Source organism: Suncus etruscus, chromosome 5 (genome assembly GCF_024139225.1).
Source record: "Suncus etruscus isolate mSunEtr1 chromosome 5, mSunEtr1.pri.cur, whole genome shotgun sequence".
Lineage (NCBI taxonomy): Eukaryota > Metazoa > Chordata > Mammalia > Eulipotyphla > Soricidae > Suncus > Suncus etruscus.
This window is the reverse complement of record NC_064852.1, coordinates 154,694,924-154,704,866: the sequence shown is the minus strand read 5'-3', so window position 1 is coordinate 154,704,866 and position 9,943 is coordinate 154,694,924. Positions and strand designations below refer to the sequence as shown.

Below are 9,943 nucleotides of genomic sequence, written 5' to 3'. Positions count from 1 at the left end.
TCTCTCCTCTTTTTTCCTTTTAGACACTGTGTTTGCAATAGTGTTCCTGCCAGGATCTCATGCCTCTCCCCAGTTCTCCTTTGAGCATCCAGTTCTTGTCCAGAGTGGTCATTCCCAGCCTTCATCGTGGTCGTCGTCCCTTCCCTGCCATCTCTGCCCCCCCCCTTTGTGGCAAGTGTCCTTGGACAGTGTGGCAGGCATTGGAGGTGCCTCCCGGGAGCTAAGCAGCCCCTGTGGGCTCAGCAGTGCCACCTCTGTGGGGTTCTAAGGCCCACCAGGCCACCCCGCCCTGCATGCCAGCCCCTGCTATTCCAGCCCTGCCCCTGACTAGCTCATCCATCCCCCACCTTCTCTTTAGTCTCCCAAAGTCTACCACAGGGAAACAGAAAACCATGGTCAGATACATTTGAAAGGATGCTGCAGCATCTCAACTTGGAAGTGTTTGTGTGAGCTTCACAGCCATAACCAGGGCAAGGTAGATGCCTTAGTCTGGAGCCTCAACACTGGGTAGGGATCAAGCCTTTTCTTATCAACTCTTACTTTCCAGTGAGGTCCTCTGCAGAAACACCAGCTGCTGGGCCTGTTCGGGAAAAGTCTTGCAAATGGGGACTTGAGAGAAAACCCCGAAAGTGGCTTATAGAAGTCAGTGCTGTCTGCCTTTACTCGACTTCCTTACAACTCACAGTGCACAGCCTTCAGGCTCTTCATTTTCAATGAATATTGAAATTGTAGAATAATGAAATTGTAGAAATCCCCCCACCACCAGGCTCAACCAGGGCTGGTGCTGAGGAGCCTGCTGGCCTGCTCTTGCTTCCTGGCCCATCTAATGTTGGGACTCAACTATCATTGGGTTCCGTTCCCTCTTCTGCTCTCTGTCAAAATGAGGTTAAAAGCTCCCACTGCATTTAAATGTAAAGTGCATAGGAAAATAATACACACCATAGGTCCATTTCTGGGATGGCTCCTATGGGCATTATTAGCATTATTTGGCCAGAAGCCTGGATAGTACTAAGCACTACAGATAGCAACACCCAGAAACCAGAAACCAGGTTTGTGGACAGGACTTGGTAAGAGACAGGAGACTCAAAGGCACCTGATATGACCCCTCCCCTACATCACCTCACAAACTTCACCTGTTATTATTGTGTCCATGGGGGTCTAAGCAATGATCAAACTTGTAGTTTTTCAAAATAGGCAAAGTCTATTCAGATGTTTAAGTAGAACTAAGTAGCTAGTTTGCCAAAAGTGAGGTTGTCCTAAAACTCATGGGATTGCTAAGCAGTGGGCACAAACCAAGAGCTGCCTAATAGTTATAGAAAGCCTGTCTAGAGTACAGGTGGGGATTGCGTGGGGAGGAGGGAGACTTGAGACATTGGTGATGGGAAGGTTGCACTGGTGATGGGGGGTGTTCTTTACATGACTGAAACCCAAACACAATCATGTATGTCATCAAGGTGTTTAAATAAAATTTAAAAAAAATAGGCTTTCTTGGGAGTGAGAGAAAAAGAAGGCAGAGGGCTAGTGAAGAGAAAGAGGTGCCACTGGTGGCCATTTGAATGTTTCCACTGATGCTATGTGGTCCTAGTAGCCAGGGAGGGTGCACGTTTTTTTTCCAGTTGTAAATATCAAATCAATAAAAACTAATGTAGCATGGAAAAAATGGGTTCTCCAAGGAAGGAACAGATCTCCTGGGAATTTGTGGCTATAATGACAGAATCCTGCGACCATCCTGGAACTCCCAAATTGCCATCTGCTTTTCAAAATCATCCTTGCGCAGGGGCCATGCTAATCTTCTCTGTATCGTTCCAATTTTAAATATGTGCTGCCGAAGCGAGCACTCAAAATCATCCTAAGTGGCTTCTGCATGATAAACTTTGCTAATGAAGTCCAGAGGAACTGACTTGCCTAAACTGTTAGTGCTGTAAGACCAAGTCTTGTTAGTAAATCTTTAAATTTTGTTGTTTCTGGACCACACTGGAGAAGGGATTACTGTGGTCGTGCATTCAGGAATTAATTGCTTCTGGCCATGCTCTTAAGGAACCATATGGGATGCCAAGGTTTGAACCTGAGTTCTTACCCACAATCTTAAATTCTTAATCCAGTTTTCTTTCCCTCACATCAAGCAAATCAATGCATCTTCTTTTGGAATCACAAACAAGATGCATTAAAAAAAGACAATTAAGGGGGCCGGAGAGATCGCATGGAGGTAAGGCGTTTGCCTTTCATGCAGAAGGTCATCAGTTCGAATCCCGGCATCCCATATGGTCCCCCATGCCTGGCAGGTGCAATTTCTAAGCATGGAGCCAGGAGTAACCCCTGAGCACTGCCGGGTGTGACCCAAAAGCCACACACACACACAAAAAAAAAAAAAGACAATTAAGGTAGGTGTTTGATTATTCTGCCAAAAACCTCCATCACTGTTCCTGAGTTTTTTTGTCTATAGTTGTATGTTGTCTTGCCCCTCTGATAGGGCAGCATATGACTCAGTGTAGGTGATGCTTATCGCAAATTTCCTTCTTTATTTGCTTCTCTAGGTGGTCCAAGAGAATTAGAAGCCCACAAGAGGTACCTTCTCAGCAGGAAGGACCAAGAGGAGATTTGGCTTATGATGAATCTGACACGTCTCGCCCTTCAGCCCCTCCAAAGAGAAGGGACAGTGTTAATATGTGTAGTTAGCACAAACTCACAGAGCGCTTTCAGCTGTTCGGGACCCTTTTGGCTCTGGGAGACCAGAGTAACACTAAGTCATTCTCTCCAAGGAGCCTAGGACAGAGAGCCCTCAACTCTCTTGAGGGCAGTGCTGGTCTTTTCAACCTGTCAACTATGTCCCAGCAAGCTGTGGTTCCAGCGCTATCTACTCTGAGCTTAAACCCCCTGACTTACGAACCTCATAGCAACAAAAGATAGATTTGAGAACTCTTGTTCACCGGGTCTTTTATTCATCAAAGTGCAAAATGTATTAGCATTGTTTGTCCCAAATAAGAACATAGTTCTCAGGGCCAGTGTGGTAATACAATGGGCAGGGCGCTTGCCTCACACAGGTTTGACCTAGGTTCAATCACTGGACCATGAGTTCAGAGCTAGGAGTAATCCCTGAGAGCAAAGCCAGATTGCCCTGTGTATTGCTGGGTCTGGTCCAAAAAAATTAAGACAGTTCTCTGGACAAGAAGTAGGTGCTAACTGGAGGTAAAATGATATGCATAGGACTCTTTTAGTAACAGTATTATAAACCAAAGTGCCTAAAAAATAAAAAAGAAGAGAGACACAAACAGGCAGACAAGCAGACATACAGGCAGACAGACAAAAAGTGGCTGCCATGTAGGCAGGCTGGGGTGGGGGAGACAGTAACCAGAGAAATTGGTGATCAGAAGAGAATGCTGGTAAAGGGATGGGAATTGGAACACTATATTAATGAAATTCAATCATCAACAACTTTATAACTATATGTTTATATTATTAAAAAATCAAATAACAAAAATAAAAGAAAACTGATCTTACATTATCCAGAAAAATATGGCTTTCTGGGTGTAATTTACTGTATCGATTAGCTTTTGATGTTTAACAAATGACCTGCAAAATTTAATTTTTGCATATTATTTTGATTCAATTGCTTAAAATAATGAGGTCAAGAGTCCATGAGTCATAGTTAAACCGTTTTACTGAATCCATGTTGCCTAAGATATGTCACTATGTCTGTGGTCATGTGGCAGCTCGATTGATTTAGTTTAAGGATTACCTGAAAAGAGAGGTTGGTCTAGAACTATCTCAGCGACTGATGCACTAGTGGTGATGGCAGACCTGTCTTGTCCAGAGTTCCCAGTTTTCAGTATTTTCAAGAATAAGATTTTGAGTAATAAAGATGCTCAGACTCAGAAAATAGAACAATTTATTGGAGAGTAGTAAAGGAAAAAATTCCTCAGTGGGGAGGAAATTTATAGAGGTCTAAATAAGGTAGGGTTCATTTTGGGAAAACTAGATCTTGTGTTGCATGTCAAGTGACAAGAATGTTAGAAAGAATCCAGATATCTTACAGGGTGTTCTGCCTAGGTTTGGTCTTTGGATTCTATCTCTGAAGTTTCTGGTGAGCCTAAACTCTGGGGGAAAAGTTGTGGCCCTTGGAAATTTCTTTCTTTTCTTTTTTCTTTTTGAGTGGCGCTGGGGGGGGGGGTTTACTCCCCCGGCTCTGCTCTCAGAAATCACTCCTGGTAGGCTCCAGGGACCATATGGAATGCCAGGAATCGAACCCGAGTCCGTCCGTGTCAGCCACATGCAAGGCAAATGCCCTACCACTGTACTATTCCTCAGGCCTCAGCCCTTGGAACTTGCTAACTTCCCTTTCTCATGAGTTTCCCATGATTTTTCAGGAATCTGTGAAGTGGAATGGAGGCAGCTTCCATAGAGTTGTTTAAAACAGTGGCAAAGGAAAACTGAAGCTTCCTCTTTTAGTGTCATTTTGTTCTCTTTAAAATGTTCATAGTTGAACAGTTTCAGAGCTTTGTTTGGTAACAGACTGGCGTAAGCTTGTTCCAAAGGTGATGACAGCAGTACTAAAATGTGAAAGAGCAGCAGTATGTAAAGTGTCTTACAGGTTAAGATTGTTACTCCTGCTGCATCTGAATGCATAAAATGGTTAACCTCCGTCTGGGAGAGGAGAGACAAAATCACAGGACAGTGAGGATGGACACAAGGAAGCCAATCATTGGGGCTGCTAAAGCTTTCTATCATATTTGTTTATGCCGATTTTTTTTTACTCATGATTGCTCTTCCTTTCTATTATGTCTTTATTTTACTCATAATTATTACTAAGAATCAAACAAATGATCAGCTTCCTGAGTGGCTGATACCCACTTATTATACCCTGGCTGATGGAAAATGACAGTATATGTTTGTATATAAGGGAGAAAGGCTGTAGGAAGTAGGTAGAAATCAGAGTTGACAGCTCAGAGGTCAGCCCTTGAGACATAGAAATGCTTCCTTTAAGATCATCCTCCGATCATGTACCTTGGCAATCACCTCCAAGTGCCCCTGAATTGGGGTTTCAATTATTTCATATTTTTAAAGGGGTCCCTTTCCAGTTATTTCATTAGGACAATAGCACTGACAGGAAGCAGGGGACAGGAATAAGAACCTTTTTCTTTCTCTTTGGTCAGCACATTCTCCCTCTGTTGACACTATATGCCATTCATGCTAAATTCAAAACTGACCTTTCAATGAGAACTTCGTTAGTTCTTGTCTCAGGGAATTCTCTCTTCTCTGAACTTCTTTTGTATTTTTTCTGTTATATATTTGACCCTTGTTATTTGTGTCTTTATATATCTTTATGTCCTCACTCTCAGGTAATTAGCTCTAAAACAGCAAAAAATAGTGATGGCTTATTCGTTCTTTTTCTTCTGAGACTGGCACAGAGTATGTGCATACTAAATAAGTGACACAAATTTTGACAGCTAATTTTTGATACCTGTATTTTTCTATATAAATTAATCTGCCTTAATAATCAGAGAAATCCTGGGTAGACATCATTACAATTTCACCTTCAAAAGAGGAAATTAAGGCTAAATGGAGAAGAATGTTCTAATTTGGATGCATCTAACTGTAAAAACTTGAGTTCTTTTTATAATTTTTATTTCAGTCATAGTGGCTTACATATCATTCACAGCAATATTTTAGGTACATATTAACATTGAATCAGGGGAATTCCCACCACCAAATTGTCCTCCCTCCACCTCCGCTACCACCCTGCCTCCCATAGCCTCCACCCTCACCCCCAGGGCTGCCAGAATGAGTGGTCCCCTCCATGCCTAGCTTACTACTTAGTGATCTTTCAACTGTTTGGTCATGGTACCTCCATTATATCCCCCACTAATTGAGAGGTGGGACTAGATAGTTAAGGTAATGTGGTTTTGTTTGAAGAGAAAAGTAATAAAATGGGGTAAATATCAAATATGCCGAACATGGCCAGAGTCCCTAGAGGCTCTCATCCTCGGTTTGAGAAACAAAGGGGAAAAAGAAGGTGGAACACCACATCAGTATAAAAACCAGTACCAAATAAAATATCCAGTGAGCGCTACAGCAATAAGGATAGGCACCACATACTTGCCGTGGACTTGAGATAAAAAAAAAAAACATGACTGAGTACAAAACAGAAGAAGAGAAAAGAAGAAAGAAAAATAAATAAAAATGGAGACAACCAGTTCAATATCCACACCAAATCAAAGAAATCGACAAAAGCTAGATAGATTTTTAAAAAAGGATTATTTTGTGCTTTTTGTCTCTGTTTCTCTCTCTCTTTCTCTCTCTCTTTCCCCCTCCTAAATAAATACAGTAAACATTGGAGTCATTCGAAAAAGAATTCCCTTGGTCTAAGAGATACAGGGTTTCTCCACCCTTGAAGTATATTGTCATGGGATTAATTATAGACTCCTTTCTAATTCATTTACTCTTCCATTGGTGCTTTTGTGGTGTCTGGGAGACTTCTGCTCCATCCTGGGTGGTAAAATCAGGTCTCTGTATCTAGAGATCTCCATCCTTGCACATGTCAAGGATGGAACTTATGGTGAAGTCTTTGTGGTTCTATAAGTTCTGTTCCCTTAGTGTCATTATAGTCCGTCTTCTGTGGTTGGTGGTCTTGGTCCTTGTGCTGATCCTAGGTTGGAGCCTGGCATAGCATCTTTCGTTCTGTTACCAGAAGACCCATTCAGTTGCTACTGTCTCAGTCATACCTCTGGAATTAGAGATCATGGTTGTTGTGCAGGTCTTAGGTCAAACCCTAGACTAGGGTTTTTTTCTTGGCCCCAGGATACATACTGCCCGGTCATGGTTCTATCAGCCAGACATCTGTAGATCGCGATCTTGGCTTTTGCACAGACCAACGGTGGCAAGTCTTCTGATTTTGTTTCATCGTTAGCTGGTGAGGTAGGATAACCTGCTCTTAGGTCAAGTTGTTCCCAATTTCCTCATTGTCAGGATATCCTATTAGTGCTGGGCCATGTTGGTGTTTGAGCAGTATTAAGGATGTCCCAGGTGGGATATGGTTCCTATAGCTATTGTGAAGAACTGTGTCATTTCTATGCCTGGGATCCAGGGTTCCAGGCTGGATGGTCGGCATCTAATCACCTGGGATCTAGGTTGGGTCCAATGACATATATTCAAGGTGGGAAATGCCCCTGTAAAAACTTGAGTTTTTAACAGTTTTCTCCATCTCTACTAGATTTTATTGTAATCAGCAGAAAGGAAACAAAGTCAAAAGTAGAATGGCATTGTTAGAAGTGAAGATTACAATTCAATAGAAACTCAGGCTCAATCCATTTGATACCTGTGACTGCTACAATAGGAATTTTTCATCTCTTCCTCTAATCTGATTTCTAAATATACAGGAGTTGCACATTTGCTTTCAATTATTTAAGATAATCCAGATAAATGAAATTCCATGGACTGTGAAAACTTAGTGAGTGACTGTCATGTCGATTCGACTCTGGAAACAACCAAGATGCCCTTCAACAGATGAATGGCTAAAGAAACTGTGGTACATATGCACAATGGAGTACTATGCAGCCATCAGGGGAGATGAAGTCATGAAATTTTCCCATACATGGATGTACATTGAATCTATTACACTGAGTGGAATTAGTCAGAGGGAGAGAGAAAGACGCAGAATGGTCTCACTCATCTATGGATTTTAAGAAAAATAAAAGACATTCTTGCAATAATTTTCAGAGACAAAAGAGAGGAGAGCTGGAAGTTATAGTCCACTTCATGAAGCCTACCACAAAGAGTGATGAGTTTAGAGAAATAACTACATTGAGAACTATCCTAACAATGAGAATGAACAAGGGAAATAGAAAGCCTGTCTAGAGTACAGGCAGGGTTGGGAGGGAGGGAGGGAGATTTGGGACATTGGTGGTGGGAATGTTGCACTGGTAATGGGGGGGGGTGCTCTTATATGACTGAAACCCAACCACAATCATGTTTATAACCAACGTGTTTAAATAAAATATTATTTAAAAAATATTGCCCAGAAAGATTTTTTTACCTCAAAATACTCTCTAATAATCTGCTTTGTTGGGGGGTCAGGGTTGGGCCACCACTGGTAGTGCTCAAGGACTCTTCCTGACTTTGTGCTCAGGAATCTCTCCTGGCATGGCTGAAATGACCATGTTGGTACTGGGGACTTGAATCTGAGCTGCCTTAACCTCTGTACTATCTTTCCATTCTAAATATCTACTGTTAATGTCAAGAAAAAGAAAACCTCATTTGATATATCATAACTCTCATCCAATAAATTGTCTTCAAATATCTTGAGGAGGGGTTTCCTAATACCAATAAAATAAAATAAATTTAGTACTACCATATTTTCCAGCATATAAGATGACTTTTGAAACAAAAAAAAAAAAGTCAACCGAAAATCGGGGGTCGTCTTATACACCGAGTATATCCGAAAAATGTTTCAATATGCCGCTAAATGAAAATTGTCTGAATATTGCCACAAAACGAATTGTCCAACTCGATCCTGCACCAATCACTGCCAGGCTGCTCGGACTGCCTCTCTGACTCAGCCAATCCAAGCAGGCTTTTGATGCATGCAAATTAGACAATGTTCTGGACCCTAATCTACACTGTAAAAATTCTACTCAGATTGGCCAGAGTCAGAGAGGACATCTATTACAGTATAACCTTTAGACCTTTGCTTGTTGTGATTGGTTCACTGTAGTACATACAGTTGCAGCACAGGAACATTCTGTCTGATACAGCGAATATAGGCCTAAACCTATGTTTTTTTTGTTTTTTGTTTATTGTTTTTTGGGCCACACCCGGCAGTGCTCAGGGGTCACTCCTGGCTGTCTGCTCAGAAATAGCTCCTGGCAGGCACAGGGGACCATATGGGACGCCGGGATTCGAACCAACCACCTTTGGTCCTGGATCGGCTTCTTGCAAGGCAAACGCCGTTGTGCTATCTCTCCAGGCCCCTAAACCTATGTTTTAACTGCAAAATTAGGGGGTCGTCTTATACGCCCAGTCTTCTTATATGCCGGCAAATATGGTACCCCTGGGAAATTCCTAATACCACTCTAGCACCAACTTGTGCCAGTTTTGATATGACATCCTGACAATGAGGAAACGACAATAACTTTATCTAAGAGTAGGTTGTCCTATCTAATCACCTAATTGTAAGATGAAATCAGAAGACATGGGCATTCTTTGATCTGTGCAAAAACCAACTAACTACCAACTACAAAACTAACTACAGAAGACTGACCTTGACAACCATGATGCAGAACTGGGCATTCGATCTGACCCAATAACTATCACTAGGCTGACCACACCAATGAACTTGGGACCATAAGAAGGACCATAGGCTTCACCCAAGATTTGTACAACAACCAAGATCTCTAATTCCAGAGGTCTGACTTTGACAACTGCGACAGAGCAGATCTTTTCAAAACATAATGAAGGACTCTATCCTAGGCTCTTCCTAGGATTGGTGCAAAAACCAAGACCACCAATTACAGAAGACTGATTACAACAATGATGAAACAGACTGCTAGAACCATAAAGAAAGATGTTTCCTAGGCTTCATCCTATGACTTATGCAAATGCCAAGATCTCTACTTAGAGGCCTGATTCTATCAGCCACAACTGAGTGAAAAGTTTCCTAGCACCATAAAAATTCCTTGGGGTATGAAAAGGGGCGTGTAAAGAGCCTGTAGTTATTCCCATGACAGTATGTTTCAAGGGCAAAGAAACCCTGTATGTTAGGCCAAGGGACTTCCCTTTTAAATTTCCCCAATATTTACTGTGGCTATGCAAAAAATAAAAATAAAATAAAAAATTTAATAAAACCTTACTACACTAACCCTCCTTCCTTTTTTCTTTTCTTTCTTTCTTTCTTTCTTTCTTTCTTTCTTTTTTTTTTTTTTTTTTTTTGGTCTTGTGGTTACTGTTTGGT

The 9,943-nt window shown here is 41.7% G+C and overlaps 1 pseudogene; it reads right to left on the bottom strand.

Moving 5' to 3' along the window:
* Positions 1-1,739: 1,739 nt before the first annotated feature.
* On the bottom strand, positions 1,740-1,838 carry LOC126009776 (uncharacterized; annotated as a pseudogene).
* Between the last annotated feature and the right edge of the window lie 8,105 nt (positions 1,839-9,943).